The sequence below is a fragment of the Vicia villosa genome, unplaced genomic scaffold (genome assembly GCF_029867415.1).
Source record: "Vicia villosa cultivar HV-30 ecotype Madison, WI unplaced genomic scaffold, Vvil1.0 ctg.000986F_1_1, whole genome shotgun sequence".
In the NCBI taxonomy this organism is placed as follows: Eukaryota; Viridiplantae; Streptophyta; class Magnoliopsida; order Fabales; family Fabaceae; genus Vicia; species Vicia villosa.
In genome coordinates, this window is record NW_026705443.1 from 449,375 (window position 1) to 470,695 (window position 21,321).

A 21,321-nucleotide genomic window follows, 5' to 3' on the forward strand; every position below is an offset into this window, starting at 1 on the left:
CCTAAGGGCACATGTTAAAATACTATAATTAGAAAAAGTTAAAGGTAACTAACTATAATAAAGTTATATTTAAAGGGGTCAGGCTAACATGTGCCATAATATTTAAAATTTTAAAAGTTAAATACGGAATTTTTAAAAAAAGAATTCATATTTAACTTATATTTTTACCGCATAAATTAACATTTTCTTATTTATATTATTTATTACAATATTTAAAGGCAACAAGAAAGTTCATATAAAAAAAATTATGAGACAGAACGAGTATAATAATAATAATAATGTATTAAGAAAAGCATATTATATTTGAAATTTGAATAATATAATTTTTACAATGATAAATTATTGCATTTCTACTAACATCGATATGCTAGAGTGTATGGAATTCGACTAAATCGCTTAAGTCGTTGGACGTTACTCCCTCCGGTCTTATATAAAAGCAATTTTATAATTAAAAAAAAAAACACATCCTTTAAGAAAAATGTCTAAATCCATTTAAGTCTTATACTCTTTCTATTTTTACTCCTACTTTTTGTTTTAGAAATCGTTAAAAACGTATAAATGTGAAAAAAAATAGGGTTATATTTGAAATAATAATATTGAATATAATAATTATATGTGACTTTTGCTTATATTTAAGACCAAAAAAAATTATTTTTCTATTGCTTATATTCGAGACCGGAGGAAGTACTACTCAATGCATGGTGTCTCCTTTCATGACAAGTTCATGGGAGGTTGGAATTATCTTTTTAAAATATAGCTATAAGATGAAGATCACGAAATCTAAGGGTTATTTTTTATGAAAAGATAGTAGAAGAGTTGTGAAGATCATTACAAGAGACTCTAATTATCAAAATTTTGGGGAAGATAATTGGTTGCTTTGTGGAAGATAATAAGGATGGCCAATTGTATTCATTCTCAATGGATACCCCCGAAAATTATCTACAATAGGTAGAGTAAAAACTTCCAAAATGGATACGAAAATGGGCACATGTAATTATTCACTAAAATAAGTGTGTATGGACGCGGGTACGTGTGTTGCAATTAATAATAATTAATCACCATGAGTGTGCTCTAAAATGACAAGAAAATATGCAAGTGAAGATTATTTTTTTTAAATAAAAAATAAGCAACACTCATGAAGTGTTGTAGTAGGCAGTTTGAATTTTGAATTCGGAAATAGGTGACGCTCTGAACTGTTGTTGTAGGCGAAACAATGTACTCAAAAGTGTCATGCACATCAATGTTGAAGTTGATCAAGAAGGTTGAACATAAAAATTAAAGTGAAGATTTTAGAGAAGTGAACATAACCAATATGCTCATTGCAATTCATACTATACTACTTTAAACTGCTCACAATTTCATCTCTCATTCATCTAAAACCTTCTTGAATCATCATACATGATCATCTAAAATCTCTCTGCATCTAATTCTTGTGAGAAGTGTTTGTACACAAAGTTGTGTGAGAATAATGTGATATTTTTTGTCTTCATGTTGATTATATGATTGATCATTAGCAACGAGATAAATGGAATTTTAGAAACAAAGAGGTTTATAACTTATACATTCAAGATAAAAGATCATGGACTAGTTGACACTCCCTCTACGATCAAAGTAAAGCGAAACAGTGAGGGTTATAAACTTAGTCAAACACATTGTTTTAAAAACCTCCACATTCATGATGAAAGATCTTGGACAAATTGTAACTCTTTTAGGAATTAAAGAAAATCAAAACAGTGGGGGTCATGAATTTAGTCAAACACATTATGTTGAGAAAGTACATGATAAGTTCAAACACTTACGTTTGAAGGAAGTAAGCACTCAATTTGATCATAGTGTCAAAATTCAAAAAAAAATAATAATGTAAGAGTTGTGGCTCAATTGAAATATACAAGTGCAATTGGTTGTCTAGTGTATTTGATGCAATGTACTAGACCTGTCATAGCATTTGCAATTAGTAAAACGAGTATATTTATTAGAAATCCAAATGGTGAGCATTGAAAGACCGTCACAAGGGTTTTTTATTATCTTTTAAAAACTAAAAACATTGACCTTCATTATGGTAGGTTTCTTACCATATTAGATCTAGTGATGCGAGTTGGATATCGAGTATTGAATATCATAAATTTACAATTGAGTGGATATTTATATTAGTCGGAGGTGAAATTTTTGGAGGAAGAAGAAACATACATGTATTACTATTTCGACGATGGAATCAGAGTTTATGGCTCTTACTTCTACTAGTCAAGAGGTTGAATGGTTAAGGGACCTTTTATTGGAAGTTCCATTTCAAAAGACATTGTTTCAAAGGTGTTGATACAATTTGATAGTCAAGCCACTTTAGTTAGAGCATTCAGCGAAGTGTATAATGGAAAGTTTAGGCACATATGACTTAGACATTCTTTTGTAAGAAAATCGATTGAGGATGTAATCATTTCACTCACATAAATAGGGTTGAGCTATATTTGGCTGATCTATTTACTAAACCACTAGACAGAGATTTAGTAAAGACTACTTCAAGAGGTATGAGATCGAAACTCCTTGAATAAGACTTCCAACAACGGTGGAAACCCAATATGTAGTTAAGAAAATCTTAACCTAATATTTAATGGGTAACAACTAGTCGTTGAATTCGATGTTTGTGAAATATTATGTGACAATGTTGACTATTGCATATTGGGGATTGAGTTTTCTAACTCTTAATGAAGTTCAATGTCGAGAATATGTATATAAATAAAGATAGATACAGTATGAACTTCACCTATGTGAATTTTGAGATGACGTTGTCTCAAAATAAGAACTGGAATTTCTCTCACGAAAAATTCATAAAATAGAAAAAAGACATGGCCATAAATAGTGTTAGACGACAGATGTAGACGAAGAACCATAAAAAAGTATGTGTAGGATAACATCGGTATAATCACATGGAATAACGGTTCAAAGCATTGCTACTTAATGTTCCGATTAGGCTTTGTGTTGTTCTTACTAAGGTTAAGTTCAAATCGAAAGATACTTAACCGTATTAACATTCTTTGTTTCCCTTTTCTGAAATTGATCTTGTCATTATTAGAATACGTGGGGATTGTTGTAATTAATAATAACTAGAATATAACCTGCACATTGCGCGGATTTGTTTAATCTATTTTTTATATTTTATGTAATTGAAATAATTAAAATGATTTTTTAGATATGATTTTATTGGTGTAAAATAAAAATATCTCTAAAAAAATATAATTGTTTAATATAAATGATTTTTTAGATATGATTTTACTAGTGTAAAATAAAAATGAATCTTAAAATATAAATTTTATTATTTTAATGTTAAAAAATTGATATTTAAAATAATATATTTTTGCAAAATGAGTTCAAAATTAATTTGAAAACCATATCTTTCAAAATTTTCTGATAATAAGAATAAAATGTTGTAATGAGTTGAATTTCGAACATGCTTTTTATATATATTTAAGAAAACGATATATGAATTATATTGTATTTTAATATTTGTAAAGCAATTTTAATATTAAATGTTAAAACTAATAATTGACTTGTCGTAAGAGTATTCTTTATTTTATTGTAAATAGTACGATGGAAGAGTGGTATAACAATTTGTTTTTAAATAAAGAAAGAAGCTAAAATTATTTTAGACATATTATATGCAAGAGATGTGTAAAATCTCTTTTACATTAATTTTTACTACTTCAAAAATAATTGAAAGGAAAATAGAAATATTATTTTATAAGTTTTATGAGAATATGTAAGTAGTTATTAGGTTAATATATTTTTTATTTTTTAAATTTATAATTAAAAATTAATTCCAATAAAAATATAAATATTACTTTATAAGTTTTATGACACTATGTAAGTAGTTATTAGATAAACATATTTTTTGTATTTTCAGGATTCGAACTCGTTAGCTCAAGTACAATCTTTATGTGATTTTGACTTTTAAAAAGTGAAGATACAATTTAGAAGATTCCACATAAGATTATGAGTGATGTGGCAAAATTGATTTATGTGACAAAATTGATTTCATGTGGCAAATATGTTGGGAGTCTATTTTAATATTTATAATAGATTAATCGCCACATGTGTGTTCTAAAATAACAAGAAAATAGGCAAGTGAAGATAGTTTTTTGAAATCAAAAATAGGAAACACTTGTGAAGTGTTGTAGTAAACAATTTGTATTTTGAATTCGGAAATAGGCAGCACTTTTAAACTGTTGTTGTAGGCGAAATAGTGCATCATTTGGTAAAAGTATTGTTGTAGGCGAAACACTGCAACATTTGGTAAAAAGTGTGGTTGAAAGTGTGAGTTTCATCAAGGTCGCAACTTTGTGAAACAACACTACTTTGGCCTATAATTTGAGCATTCTGGATTCATAAAAACATATTAGAAAAGTCTATCCTCTTCACACAAAATTCTGGATTTCATCTTTCCTACATTCGAGTTTTCATTGGTCTTATGCAAACTTGAGTATAGACTGAATTATCCTGAGTATTCATGCATACAAACTCTACAACAATTTGAGAATGCTTAGAATACTATAAGAAAAGTGATTCATTCACGATTCTTGTCTCGATTCATTTAATTTATAATTAATTTTCCTAACAACGGGTACCTTAGTACTCATCCCGCCCCATTCTCACACAAGATATATTTATATATTTTTACTTTATTATTATATACACATATATGCTTATTAATTTTGTTATATAGATTTTTATTAAACGTGTACGCATTTTAATATAAATGTTTGTTTATTTCTCAAATCAACAATAATATCCTTGAATTTTTTTAAATGTTGTTAAAAAATTAAAATGACATGATAAATTATAATTGATCGATAATTTTTTATTATAAATGTGGTCAAATGAATATGGGCATGGATACTTAGGTACCCATATGATACGAGTACAATATAAACGTTGATGTTCACGCAGGTATGAATTTGGGTACGTTGATTTTTTTTAAACCGTGGGTATGAGGACGAATACTCTAGTATCATACTCAAACCCTTTCCATTGTCACCCCTATGTGTTAATCATAAAATCTCTTGTGATGGTGTATGAGCATTTGATTTGTCTTTTCTTTAGTGTTTGTTAGTTGATCTTGTAGGAATGTCTTTTATTAGAATATTGTCTTTTTTAGTCTTTCTTTCTCTCATATAACAAAAAATAGTTGTTGCATTTCTTTTTTTTAAAATAACTTATTTTTATTTTTAAAAATGGTTAACTATTTTTTTCTATAATTTCTTTTCATTTATGATTTTAATTTGTTAAGTTTTATAAAATATAATGTCTTCTAATTTTTTTATAATTTTAAATATTTCTGTTACTAATTGAGTTGTATTTTTTTTAATATGATATATGTTATATTTGGTATGAAATTTATTCTTGGAGTGTTGCAATTTTATCATTTTATAGTATTTTAGGTTTGTCAAAAATTTACATGAAGAGATTTAAACCCTCTTAATAGGTATTATTCCATATTAAGAGATAGACTTTAAGAGAATTGGTTTTTTTTAGACTTATTTCATATCGTTCAATTAGTGATGAAAGAAACGCCAAGATTTCGTCATTAAGTTAATTTATTGAAATTAATTCAAAGTTATCTAAAATGAATTGAAATATCTATCAACCACATTTTTAGAGAGGGAAACTCTTGTGTGGATATCTCATCAAGAAAATCATATGTTTTTCTAAACAGTTCCATGTCATTTAGTTACTAGTAAAGGAAATACCAAGAGTTTATCAGGAACATAATCCCTTGGATCTAATTCGAAGTTATGTGGTTAATAATTGAGACATATTTATCAACGACATCCTTGGAGAAGAAAACTTTTGTACAAATAATCTTATCAAATTAGGTATTAATTATATGAAATCTCTTGTGACGATGGTGCATGGACAATTGAATTTTTTTTCGAGCATTGTTGGGAGATATTTGTACGAGTGTCTTTTCTTAATTTTTTCTCTCATGTATAAAAAAGCAAAATTTGTATATCTTAAAAAAAAATTATTTAAAAAAATAAAATTTATCTACATTTTATATTCCTTATTTTGCACACATTCATGATTAATTTAGTCTTTCTCATTTTTTACAGTAAAAAACATGATTTCCTAATTATTTAAATTTTATAAATATTTCAACCACTAAATTTAAGTTGTATTTTTGGTAATGTGTTATATTTAATATTGGGCATGTAGAATCTCACTTGTAGAGTTTACATTTTTATTTTTTAAAATAAAGGTAAATTATTGAATAAAAAACGAAAAACGAAAAATATAGGGACATAAAATCTAACCCATCAAACATCCAGCAAAAACGATAGTTTGACATGCCCAAATTATCACTATTTTTTTTTCAAAAGTACAAATAGAAAGTGAATCTCACCAGGTATCATAATCAACAAAAAAAATATGCATTGACTAATATATTTGCACATGCATTTCTCTCTCTGAAAATGTGAGATATCTTGAATCTAATAGAACATGCACGGATGACCAACATTGAGTCTGTTTCAAGTAAAAAAATTCTCTGATTCCTCTTGTTAACATATTCTTAACAAGCATGATTTCATACAATTCAACCTGAAAGGAGATGCAAACTTCAATCTTAACTGAGAAATCTCCCAATAATATTCCCAAATATAAGAGAGTATATCAACTAAACATGGATATGCGATCTTTGGATAGGTTGTTAGGTAGTTAGTGGGTTAGTTAGGGAAGTTAGAATATGTAACTAAATTCAAGTTAAGGTGTGTAACTAACTTCATGGTCATCATGTATAAATGTAAACCTTAAGTCATCTCAAATGTAATGAACAAATATTATCAAAGCAAGAAGATATTGCACAAACCTTTTTTCTTATTCATTGATGTTCATTCAATATGGTATCGTAGGCCTAGAAGGGGCTTATTCCTCTGCATATTCATCCTCTTCATTTTCCTGGTTGAAGATCTAATCTCCAAAGAAGTTTCATCTCTCTAGTTTCAAAGAAGCTTTAATGACAGAATTATATAGCTCTATGATTGCACCTTCCTATTAGATATTTTGCATGATGTCAAAACTATGATATTTTAGCGTTTCTATATATTGGACGGTATCATCTGAGTCTTAATGTACATTTTAATATTAGGGAACTTAGACTGCATTTAGAAAATGTTTTATGCATTGAAAAATCATGTTTTAAGTGAAAATTGGGCTTATGTGTCGAAATATACATGCTATGAGTCCACAGATGTGGATCAATATTAAAGCTCGTAAGCTATACTTGCACGAGTTGACACATATGACTTACTTATCGACACATACTGCTCGTTTTTAAAGCATGTAGCTTCTGTTTATCATGTGTCGATACATGACTTGATATAGGTAGACACATGCATTAATATGAGTCAACTATGACTCGTATGTGTCGACACATGCAGTAAAATTTTTGAAAAATTGCATTCTTTTATAAACTTCTAATTTCTCCTTTTGCCTTCAACTTGCACACATATAAATACCTCATACATTCATCATCTCTAACAATGGTACTGGTGAACTAAGTACCATTGTCAGGGATGATTACTCCTAATAATCCAAGCTTAGACGTCATTTGTTACCAATAAAAACGATGAACCATCTTTGTAGTGATCTTGGAGACAACCTTTACCTCCATCCATTTCATGAGATAACCTACCCAATGATCAGGAACTTTAGTTGGTTAGGTACCATTGGAAAAGGACCCAAGATGTCTATGCCTCATTGATAAAATGGCTAGGGCGACATGATGGAATAGTGGATTTTTGCAGGTGCATGGTGTAGATGAGTGTGCCTTTGGAATTTGTCATATCTCCCGACGAATGCATCATTGTCTTTCATTAAGTTGGTCCAATAGTAGTCGTCGTGAGTAACTTGTGGGATAATACTCGCCTGCCAATATAGGTACCACATGTCCCTTGATGAATTTCTACGAGGACTATGGTAACTTCATGTTCTCTTAGGCATTTTAACATAGGAGAGTATCTCCTTATTTTGTAAAGCCTTCTAGAAATCATCGTATAATTTTTTGTATGATTTTAAATCATTTTTTTCAGCTTCAACTCATGGGGACTCGTTTGCCTGTAGGTAGCGCGTGATAGGTGTCATCCAGCTGGTCGCCTGAGCGACTTCAAGATATTGGGTTTCACCCACTTCTATGTTGAGGGCGGCAAGAGTTTCTTAAATTATAGTGCGGTCATACCCTGTCTTTTTTATGCGGGCAACATTGGAGAGAAGGCCAGCCCTGAAGTTATGCTCCTTAGTCATATACGTTATTTCATAAGTTTTAAAGCGTTCAGATAAGTCGTGTACCTTTTTCAGATATTTGATAAGTTAGTGTTCTTTTGCATGATATTTCCCGGGGGCCTGATTGGCCACCAATTGGGAGTCACTTTTAGTCTTCAGACTCAAAGCACCCATCTCAAGAGCGAGAACTGTGTTGGGGGTGAGGCATTCAAACTCGGCTTTATTATTGCTAGCCCCAAATTCAAACTTAAAAGGCTTATCGATCAATAAGCCATTACACCTTTTAATACTACCCCATCACCACTTCCTTTTTAGTTCGAAGCAGTGTCTACAAACAATATCCATGTGTAAGGGCTCTCCTCTCCTACTGGAGAGATGAACTCTGCCAAAAAAAAGTGAGTACCTACAATTTTATACTCCTTCTGGATATGTAGTAGATATCATATTCAGATAATTCGAAAACCCAAGATACCATTCTTACTGCTAAATCTAGCTTATTTGGAATTTGTCGAATGATGTAATTGTTTTTACCATTATTCAGTGTCCTTGGAAGTATGGCCTAAGCTTTAACGCGACTATCACGATTTCCATAGCCAACCTTTCTATCTTCTGATATCGGTACTTTACGCCCTTAAACAACTTGCTCATAAATTAGTCAAGTCACTCAACTTTGTCCATCTCTTGAACGAGCACATAACTCATGAAATGTTTACATATCTACTCATAATTTTCAACTAAATACCCAAACAAAACAATTTTCCAACTAAAATCCCAATATACCCAACTTTGAAACAAAAAAAAGGGTGTGCCAAAGCAATTGGCCAATGCTCTTAATTTTAATAAGGTGTGTCAACTGCATCGGCGCCACTGTGTTTTTTAGTTATATCTACGATTCTGTGGATTTTCTTGCAAAATATATGTATTATTTACTTAGATAAAACTTTTCACATAAAATTTGTAGAAAATGTGAAATCAGTGTGAAATGTAAATAAAACTAGAAAAACACAATGGCATCGATACAGTTGGAGGGTCCAATTAAAATTAAAAGCATAAACCAATTGCTTTGGTACACTTTTTTGTTTGAAATTTGCTTATATTGTGATTTTAGTTGGAAAATTGGCCGGCTTAGGGCATTTGGTTGAAAATGTTGGGTACAATGATAAATATTTTTAGAACTTATCGCCTGGTCAGTGACAGACAAGTAGAGGTAGAAGGGAGAACCAACTATTGGGCGTGTTAAAATGGATGGTGATGCCATAAGGCCTTTAAATTTACAAATGCCTCATCGCACTCGTTTCCCTATTCGAACTTCTCTATTTTCTTTAACGTTGCAAAGGAATGAAAAACCTTGTCACTTGCATAAGAAAGGAAACGAGCGAGGGAAATTAAACCTCTTGTTGATGATGGTCTGGTACTTATATGAGTTTGCCTCTATGTCTCTATTGGTTAACATAAAACCTAGAAACTTACCTCATTGCATGTTGAATGAGTACTCAGCGGGATTTGGGCGCATGTTGTAGTTCTTGACTGATTCTAGGATATCTTCCAAATCAAAGTGTGGCACGACGTTGTAATAGTAGTTGCCATGGTTAGACATGAATGAAGACTTGGACACATTTGCAACATCCACCTAGGATTCCAACTTGCGACATCCACCTCTCGTGTGTCTTGCTCTAGGGAAGCATTTGCGGTGATATACTCCTTTATCATCTCTAAACTATTTTGATAACACTCTTAGGAAACTTCTTGGTCTCCCTCGACCACTCAAACTCGTTCATTGGGTAGCGGATACTTCAGGCTCAAATGAAAAGTAGACAACACCACTCCCAACAAGTTAAGGGGGCCTCCCCGTGATGGTTTTGTATGGGGACAATTCGTCCACTACAAGATATTTTATTTTGATCCTTCTTGCACTTGCACCTGATTCAAATGTAGTTTCGAGTGTTATGTGACCTTGCACTTGTAATAGTTTGCCTAATAGATCCACCATAGAGTCTTTGAATTCTTGGAAGTCCCTTGGGGCAAGTTGAGGCCATCAAAAAGTTCCTAACAATAAGAAATATGTCGAACTTTCATGGTCGATTAGTACTCGCTTCATATCCCAATCATCATATTGCATTGCGATGACCATGTGATCATTGTTATGAGGGAGAATGTTAATGACATCTTTTTCGGAGAATGTGAATTTGGACCCTGACTCCTTTCTTTGAGTTTCGTTGGTGTTGGCGGGTATGATGTTTTCCGTTAAGACCCGCCTAACATATTTTCTACAAGAAGAACTAGATTCTCCTTTACCGTCGAGCCCTCAAACAATAATGGTGACATTAAATTTTAAACCTCATTCTTGCATCCTATGGAGGAATGTGACAGAAACGAGAGGTGATTGATGATGAGCGTGACCAGTTTCATTTTTACTAAGATTCCATAATGGACGCCAATTATACTTTTTAAAATTACAATACGTGACAACCTATTTGAGTTGTAGGATTGTCAGAGATTTTAAGAATGTCGTGGTGATAGAGCTATCTCACGCAGGAAGGTGAAAAACTCCATATACTAGTGTTTTTAGGTGATGTTGATGTTGTTTTCTCTCAACTTCAAGGTCACAGTATTTATAATTATAAGAATTCATTAAACTTGGATCTTAGGCTCCAACGAAGTATTACTCATTCTCTAGAGCTTGGAAAAGTATAGTTATTTCCTTGTATTTTATTAAAACTACTGGTGAAGGCTAACATGGTGAAGCAAATTAATTGGTCTATCATGGTGAACTAAAAATAACTTACTATTATAATATTGACTCAAATAAATATTTTATTTATAAATACCCAAAATATATAGATAATTAAATATTGACTCAAATAAATATTTTATTCATAGATTATAAATATTAATTTATAAAAAATTAATAAATAAATAATAAATGAAATTTTAAAATATAAAGTTAAAAAACCTAACATCATTTTTATCTCAAAAAAATATAGTATAATAAAGAACATGGCGGAGAAATAAATCTCACTTTTTATTAATATTAAAAGAATTGTTTAATCAAGTTTATTTTTGTTTTGTTTGACTAAACTTTCTAATACCATAAAACTAGTTTTTTTTCTTCCAAAATGTTTATAACAATTTAAAAAAGCAATGAAATATAACTTTTTTTGTCAAATCATAAGTATTTCTTAATAGTTTTATATCTTCTATTTTTTGTCATTTTAAATATCAAAATTTTTTTGACAAATTATTATTATTTATTTATTTCAATTCATATAATTACTCTAATAAACATATTTTAATAAATAAAATTAGTATATCTATTTATTTTCTTAAAATTATGTACAAATTAATAGGATAATATAAAATAAAATGGTTGGAGTTCTACATATAATTTGTGTAATTTTTTAAAGAAATTGAATAATAATAATAATAATAATAATAATAATAATAATAATAATAATAATATACATTTTTATAAGATTGCTATCAAAACTAAATAAAATGCCAAAGTGTATTTGCCTCTAACTTCTTCCAGACATGCTTTAATGTATATAGTTTTTTAAATTTTTAGTGTAAATTGTAAAAAAAAATTAGGGTTTAGTTAAAAAAATATATTTTGAATATAAATGTAAATATTTGTTTTTTTACTTACTACTTGGTTAACATGTCACCCATAATCAATCTTGTCCATTGAATTTGTTTAGAGTTTAAAGGTAGTGTACTGTCAGTGTAAATTTTTTACACAATCAGTGTATCACAACTCTTGAAAATAAATACTTTAAATGTTATTTAAATAAAAAGTCAAACATTTATAAAAGTTAACGGTTTGGATTTCACTGACAGTGTAAAACTGCTTTATACTGTCGGTGTATTTCCATTAAATCCAATTATTTAATATTAAATTAATAATTATTTTAATAGTTCATCCTGATTGAAAAATAATTCAACATCACCATTTTATCCTTCAGCTAAAACTACTACTTATTGTTTAAATTTAAAAGATTTTTTTTAACAAAACAGGAGGGAGGTAGTATATTTAAGGCCATAATTATAATTTTGTCCTTTTATTTACGAAATTAATCATAATATTGATTTTGGGTCAATGTGATTTCATCAAGGACACAGTGCAACTGCAATGTATCAAGAAATAATATCTGTCAGAAAATAACGGACGTGATTTAATTGTCTGGTTTTGTGGGTCCCAATACTGGTAATAAGCCACGCAGGCTGTTAGGAGAAAAAACCACGCGCCATCGACGCGTGCATGACACTGTCGCATATATTCCCTCGTTTTGCCATGTCTTTGAAATTCAAATCGACAGGAATATATTCCCAAACATGTCCCTGCACTGCACTATCTCTTCAAATATCAAAATATTAATTTCAACTTGAAATAAAAATCAAATAATTTCTCACATTAATTTGCTGACAAATTTTGATCAATAATACTTCCATATATTACAGTTTTTTTAGTTACTAAAATGTTTTAAAATATTTCTGGGAAGGAGAAAACTGGGAATTAGTTAATTTAATTCAATATTTAAATATTTACCTGAAAAAGTAAGTTTTGGTAAAAGTACTTTGTTACTGCTTTTTATGGAGCTTTTTTATCTAAGGAGGAGGTTGTTAACTCTGACACCTAGTGACACCCATCACAATTATTGCATTGCCCAACACACATTGTTTCCATTAATTTGCTCTGTTATAAAATTAATAAATTTGAAATCAACCTTATATCATTGTATTTTCTTTAGATTGTGCCGACCGTTAGCCTCGTAATTTAAATAAATTTTATGTAATATTGAGGATATTCATTTGAATATAGGATTTTTTTTATGGTGTGTTTAATTGTATAATCAAATTTGAGTTTAGATATATATTTGATCTTTGTAAATTTCTTTTTTGTTTTTATTCTTTTTTTTATTTTGTAAAATATATATTATTTTGCTTTTCATCATTGTTATTTTATTTAAATTATTATAGAATTTATTTATATTAAAATAATTGTAGAATGATTTATATTTGAAAGAATTAATTTTAATATTGGTAATATAAATTAATTTTATAAAAATTAAAAAAATAAATAAATACTAGTAGAATCAAAATTATGTATTTATGTTATGAACAGAAATCATAAATAGGTGGAGATTGCAGAAATGAAAAGGCTTAGAGTGAGAGCAAGTGATCTTGAGAACAAAAACATTAAATATATGTCTTGTCACTAGAATGTTTTACAAGATCTTTCTCGCAAGTAGTCCTGGATCCTCGAAGTAGGGTATGGCAGTGCACTTCAGGGTATTCAAGTATACTCGAGTTTCATTTTGATTGTTGGATAAGTGACTCCAAATACAAGAAGGAGGGTGAATTGTTAAAAATTCAAAATCTTTGAGAAAATTAAAATTCAAAATCATTTGTAAAAAAAGCAACAAAAAGAAAGAAAGATGGAAAAATAGCGAAAAAAATAAGTGAGAAGTAAAAGAGTTGAGAGAAAAAAAAAGACACCAAACAATTTTAAAGGTTCGGTCTAAATAAGGGTGACTTAATCCTTTTTTAGAATTTTCAATATCTCGAGAGCTTTTAAAAGGATATGCTCATGAACCTCCTTTTACAAGGATTTGAAATTTTTTAATGTCTAACTTCTAATCAAACTTGGAGTTTTGATTTAATATTATCCGAACCAAAAAAATATTTTGTACGGGCTGACCTCTTAACCGAGACAAAGTTGTGCACAAGCAAGCAACCTAACTAAATGGAGCTTTTACACTAGGCTGAGCTCACGAACCTTGTGGGAGATTTTACACGGGCTAATCTCCGAACATTTCCTTGAAATTTTATATATGCTAATCTTATAACATGACAAAGCTTTTATACGGGCTTAGCTTAAGAGCCTTGCACGAGATTTCACACTAGTTGACCTGGGAACCAAACAAAGCTTTTAGAAAGGATAAACATAGAAACCTTTGTGGAGATTTCGCTAGCTAGTCCTCACGAACCAAACGAGAGCTTTTGCAGCAAGCAAAAGTCACGAACCAACTAGAGACTTCTTAAGACAATCCCCAAACAAAATAATAACTTCTAATGGTTTAACTCAAAACCAGACAATTACTTATAGAAGATAATTTACTCAAGAGATGATACACTATTGGTTCAATTACAAGTATGCCCTTCAGTCATAACAAAGATCCCCATTTAAGCACAAGAACACTCTCAATGCATTAAAAAAATCAAGTGAAAAAACAAGGGATTTATAGAAAAGGTGAGAAATTAGAATCAAATATTGTTTTCTGAGTTATTTGAAATGGTAAAGGAACTCTCCACTTATAAGCCAAAGCATCGTATAAATTTGGAAATAATCTATGAAATATTTAAGTGTCATAAGCGATTAGGCTAATCAATTATTACACCCTGAAATAGAATGTTTAAATTTCTAGTCGTTGTCAATCATTAAGAGACTTGTTCTAATCAATTGTAAGCATTAGATCTCGAGTTATTCCCTTTCAACCTTCTTAGTTTATCATAGAAAAACGACTATAAGTGGCCAATTTTTTTATAGAAAGAACATTTATAGATAGGACGATTCAATTTCTTCGTATTATTGAAACCTTTACAAAGTGATCTATTTGATTTAAACCCTAATCCATTTTTATTTAAGGAATGAATTTGATTTGATAGAATTAAATCTAGGTTTTATTTCCACTTAGTAAATTTACTTAGAGTTTCATGCAAATATTTTATTTTATTTTTCATTGAAACATAAGTTTCTCAATTATTAGCTTGATTTCTAATATTAGCGATTTCATACCTTAACGTTTCATTGTTGTTCTCTAGAAACTCAATATATTCTTTAAGCTCCATGTTGCACTTTTCCATTTTTTCATGTTCCTGGATTAACTTAGCATTTAATTTAAATAACTGCTTATACGATAGAGTTGTTACCTCACAACCATCTTCTTTGTTAGAGACTTTCAAGCAAACATGTTCATCTTCTTCCAACGTATTTAATGATTCCTTAGAAGATCCCTCGTAAGAATATTTAGAAGTATTTTACGGGATGTTCTTGAAGATCCCTCTTGAATTTTCCTTTCATAGATCTTCTTCTCCATCGAATGCTAAATATGAAGGATCTCTAAAGATTCTTTCAGAAGTTGATTCTTTTTAAGAAATATTTTTGATGTCGAGTCTCTAAATATCTTGCTTGTTGAAACTTCTTCCTCATTTATTCTTTCAAATATTTTACTGGTCTCTAAAGAGTTTTTTTTGATGAAGTTCCTATTGATTCTCATAGGATTCATGGGCTCATTAATTCATTCATCTTTCAACAGTTGAATCAACTCATAAGTTTCTCGATAATTTATTCCTTCCTAGGTTTTCCCTCAAAATCACAAACACTTTCATCTCTCGATTTAAAGATTGGATCTGGTTTATGATTATAATTCTTAACTCTTAGATATTTTTTCTAAGATGTCCTCCGAAATTTGCAATGGTTGAGCACCATCTATGAAGATAACATTCACATTCATTTGGCGTTTCACGTTCTTGGACTCGTGTTTTCATTCCCTCTTGTTTGATATGAAACTCTATAGATCATCTCAAGAGTGTCCCACACTATTTTTACAAAATTAAAGTTAAGTACATAATAGAATTGATTTTCACTCAAAAACATAATCAATTTGTTTGGCTAAATACTCTTTTTTGTCCCGTATTTTGTACTTGGGTCCAATTCGATTCATTAACTTAAAAAAGTCCATTTGAGTCCCTTAACTTTTTAAAATGTATCACCTGAGTGTTTTCCGTCTAAATGATAATAACATCTTTAATATTTAGAGATGTGCAACATACAACTTTTTGTGACTGATTTAGCGACAAAAAAAATCGGTCACTAAAAAATAGTTTATGGATTTTAACTACCTTCTTCATCTTCCCCATCTTCATCATCAAACCCACATGTGAGAATTGGGTCGAACTATAGTGGGTCAAAGACTTACATACTGCAGTCGAAGAAGGTTCTAGTATGTAGGTGTATAAATGCTAGGGTTGTTAGTATTTCAAATTGGCCTGGTTGTTAGGTCCAATTGTTTAAGTTAGCTTGTACCATAAGTTGGCTTGTAATGGATATTTGTGAAAAAGCCCATTAGTTTAGTATGTTAGGTTTTATTATAAATAGCACACTAGTCTCTCATCATTGCATACTGCAAATCTAAATTTAGGGTGAGAGAGTTATTTGTTATTCTTGTAACTTGTAATCTTGATTAAAGAGAAAGGAAAGAATAGCAGTTATAACCAATCCTTGTTGGTCTTCTTGTTTATCATCTTTTCTACCTTTGTATGTTTCTTGATCACAAAGAAAAAGTTTATCCTTTGTTCATCGAGGCATCCTTTTCACAACAAATTGGTGCGGTGAGCATGGAGAAGATGCCTTCAACAAAGTATGAGATTGAAAAGTTTACCACAGTGAATGCTTTCGGTCTGTGGTGCTTGAAGATGAAAGCCCTAATGGTTAAGTAGGGTTATTTGGAAGCGTTGAATGGAGCGACAGTTATGGATGTTGTGTTAATTGAAAAAGAAAAGACGACCATGATAGAGAAAGCCCATAGTGCAATTTTGTTGAGCCTTGGTGATAAGGTTCTTCGACATGTATCAAAGGAGACGACGACATCAAGGTTAAGGGTGAAACTTGAAAGTTTGTACATGACCAAATTGCTGGTAAACCGACTCTACCTGAATCAAGCTTTGTATTTATTCAAGATAATTGAAGATAAAGTGTTGGCTGAGAATTTGGATATGTTCAACAAGCTGATTCTTGATCTTGAGAATATTGATGTTTTATATGGATGTTGTGCGTTTTGCCTCGTTCACATGCTCACTTCAAAGAAACTCTCTTGTATGGAAGGGATTCCCTGAACTTTGAAGAAGTTATATCAGCCCAGTATTCTAAGGACCTTAACGAACGAAAGGAGCATAAACCTTTGTCTGTTGGTGAAGGTTTTGCCGTCAATGGAAAATTATTACGAAAGGATAGTAAGTTCGACAAGAAGAAGGGAAAAAGTCAGCAGAAGTCGTACAGTGGCGAAGCATATGGAATTCGATGCTATCATTATAAGAAGAAGGGCCATGCAAAAAAGGTGTGTCTTGAACGCCTGAAAGATCATGGAGGTAAGGATAATGACAATGCAGCCATTGTTCAAGATGATTTCAAATTATCTAATGTTCTTGTGGTTTCAAGTGGTGAATCTAGTAAGGAGTGGATTATGGATTCAGGTTGCACTTGGCACGTGACTCCAAACAAAGACTTGTTTGAGGAATTATGTGATCAAGATGGTGGATTTGTATAGCTGGGAAACAATAAAGCTTGTAAGATTGCATGTGTTGGATCTGTGAGATTCAAGCTCCATGATGAGTCAATAAGGTTGTTGACTGAAGTCAGGTATGTTCCTAATTTGAAGAGAAATTTCATTTCTCTTGGTGAATTCGACAAGAAAGGATATGTTTTCCAAGGCGAGAAAAGTATCCTAAGAGTCGTGAAGGAGTCGAAGGAAGTCTTTAGAGGCGTGAAGAAACAAGGCTTGTATACCCTTGAGTCTGAAGTTGTAAGTGGTTCGAAAAATGTTGCATCCATGAAACCTTTGTCGAAGACGGAAATTTGACACATGAGATTGGGTCATGTCAGTGAAAGGGGTCTGGTCGAATTAAGGAAACAAAATCTGCTCGGTGGAGACAAAGTCGAAAAGCTGAAGTTTTGTGAACCATGTGTACTTGGAAAATCTTGCAGAGTGAAGTTCAACAAAGACAAACAAAGAATACATGGATCCCTTTATTATATCCATGTTGATCTTTGGGGGCCTGCAAGGTGTCCATCACATTCAATAGCGAGGTATTTTCTATCCATAATAAATGATTATTCTAGAAAATTATGGGTATTCATCCAGAAGACTAAGGATGAAACTTTTGAGAATTTCAAAAGTTGGAAGACTCTGGTCGAAAATCAGATTGACAGAAAGGTCAAGAGGTTGAAAATTGATAATGGCTTTGAGCGTTCGATAGTTTTTGTGCTGCCTCCGGTATTGCAAGACATAGAACTATTGCAGGTACTCCATAACAAAATGGTTTGGCTGAAAGGTTTAATCGAACCATTTTGGAGAGAGTTTGATGCATGTTGACTAGTGCTGGATTAAAGAAGGTGTTTTGGGTGGAGGCTGTTTCGACAGCAACGTATCTGATAAACAGATGTCCTTCGATTGCGTTAGATATGAAGACACCTGAAGAAGTTTGGTCGGGACATCCACCAGATCTCGACAGACTTAGAGTATTTGGCTGCGTAGCCTATGATCACATTAGGCAAGACAAGCTCGAACCTAGCTATGAAATGCATGTTCATGGGATACCCTAAAGGAGTCAAAGCTTATATGCTATGGTGCCTACATCCAGGTCACTAGAAGAGTATCACCAGTCTAGAAGTAGTTTTTAATGAAGCTAAAATTACTTTTAATATAAATGATAATGTTGGTCCAAGTGTAGAAATATCTGACGAAGAGATGGAACATGTAGATATTCCTGTTGAGGTGGAGCATGTTGATGTTGAGTTACATATCCTAGATGAAGTCGAAGAAGAAGCAGAAGATGATGAGGAAGTTGAAGAAATTGTAGATGACTAACTATTTCCAAGAGATAAGTTGAGAAGAGTCATCAAGCCACCCTCAGAGACTTGGGTATGCAGATCATATAACTTATGCCTTAATCTCTGCAAGTGAGGTTCTAGACGAAGAACCTAGAGACTACAAGGAAGTTATGAGGAGTCGAAATAAGACTAAATGGCTGAAGGCCATGAATGATGAGATGAAATCTCTTCATGATAATCTGACTTGGGAATTGATCAAGAAACCTGTTGCGGCAAGGTTAGTCAGCTGTAAATGGATTTTCAAAGTTAAGGAAGGAATTGAAGGAGTAGCGTCGAAAAGATACAAGACAAGGTTGGTCGCAAGGGGTTTCACTCAGAAAGAAGGTGGCGACTTCAATGATGTATTTTCTCCTGTAGTGAAGAATAAGTCCATTTGAATGTTGCTTACCTTGGTGGCACACTTAAATCTTGAACTGGAACAGATGGATGTGAAAACTGCGTTCTTGTATGGTGATCTAGATGAAACGATCCTGATGAGGCAACCTGAATGGTATGTCGAAAAGGGGAAGTAAGCTTATGTGTGCAAGCTGAATAGATTCTTATATAGACTGAAACAATATCCTCGACAGTGGAATAGGAGATTCGACAAGTTCATGGCACACATAGGTTTTGTTAGAAGCCAGTTCGACTACTGTGTTTACTTTCGATTTCGACCTGGAAATCCATTTGTTATTTTGTTGCTTTATGTGGATGATATTCTCATAGCAAGCAACAATGTCAAAGATGTAATGAGGGTGAAGGATGAACTCAATAAGGATTTCAATATGAAGGATCTGGGAGCTGCTTCCAGGATTCTTGGGATTGACATTCGAAGAGATAGGAAGCATTCGAAATTATGCTTATCTCAAAAGGCATACCTACGGAAGATTCTCGAAAAGTTTGGTATGTCGAATTTAAAGCATGTTGTGACTCCAACAAACCCTCAATTAAAGTCGGGTATTGATCAGTGTCCCAGTACTGGTGTCGAAAGAGCTTATAAGAATAGCATCCCATATGCTAATATAGTAGGTTCCTTGATGTATGATATGGTCTGTACTAGACCCGACATAGTATATACAGTAAGTCTTGTAAGCAAGTACATGACAAATTCTGGAAAGGCTCACTGGCAAACATTGAAGTGGATTCTAAGGTACATAAATGGATCTCTAAACAGAATTCTAATTTATGGTGGAGCCTTCAGTGAAGATTGTAAAGCAGTAATTTAAGGATATGTCGACTCTGACTATACATGTTGTATGGATTCCAGAAAATCTATTTCTGGATATTTTTTGACTATGTGTGGCACAACAATTAGTTGGAAAGCAACACTTCAGAAGGTTGTTACTTTATCAACCACTGAAGCAGAGTATATTGCCCTAACTAAAGTTATGAAAGAAGCATTGTGGCTTGAAGGTTTTGCGAAAGAGCTGAAACTTCAAGGTCAAGGTATCACTGTTAAATATGATAGTCAAAGTGCAATACACCTGTCGAAGAACTCAACATATCATGAGCGAACTAAGCACATCGATGTGAGGTTGCATTTCTTCAGAGGGGTAATCGAGCGTGGAGAAGTCCAAGTGCTGAAGGTTTCGACAGATCACAATGCTGCTGATATCATCACCAAGTCATTACCGAGTTGCAAGTTTTTTCACTATATGCAGTTGATAAAGCTGCATGAAGAAATTTAGTTTGTTCTTTTATGTTATAGAGTTTGATCCAAGGTGGGGATTTTTGAGAATTGGGTCAAACTCTATTGGGTTAAAGACTTACATACTCTAGTCGAAGAAGGTTCTAGTATATAGGTGTAGAAATGCTAGGGTTGTTAGTATTTCGAATTGGGCTTGATTGTTATGTCCAATTGTTTAAGTTAGCTTGTACCCTAAGTTGGTTTGTAATAGGTATTTGTGAAAAAACCCATTAATTTAGTATGTTAGATTTTATTATAAATTTCATACTAGTCTCTCATCATTGCATATTGCAAATCCTAATTTAGGGTGAGAGGGTTATTTGTTATTCTTGTAACTTGTAATCATGATTAAAGAGAAAAGAAATAATAAAAGTTATAACTAATCTTTATTGTTCTTCTTCTTGTTTATCATCTTTTCTATCCTTGTGTGTTTCTTGATTACAAAGAAACAATTTATCCTTTGTTCATCGAGACATCCTTTCACAACACCACAAAATCTAAAATTTTCAAATCCAAAAATTAGGTGAAATGGATGAACTGGAAATGGACCCAGTAAATGAATCCAGAAATTTTCTAAGAACCACCATAATTGATAAACGAAGTGGTACCATCATAATGAACCACCGTAGTGAAATGTTAACTGTAACTCTTGGAATTATTTATTTACTAAAATCTGCACCAATGAGGGTGATGCAGAGCTTAAGGGTTTGCTCTGATT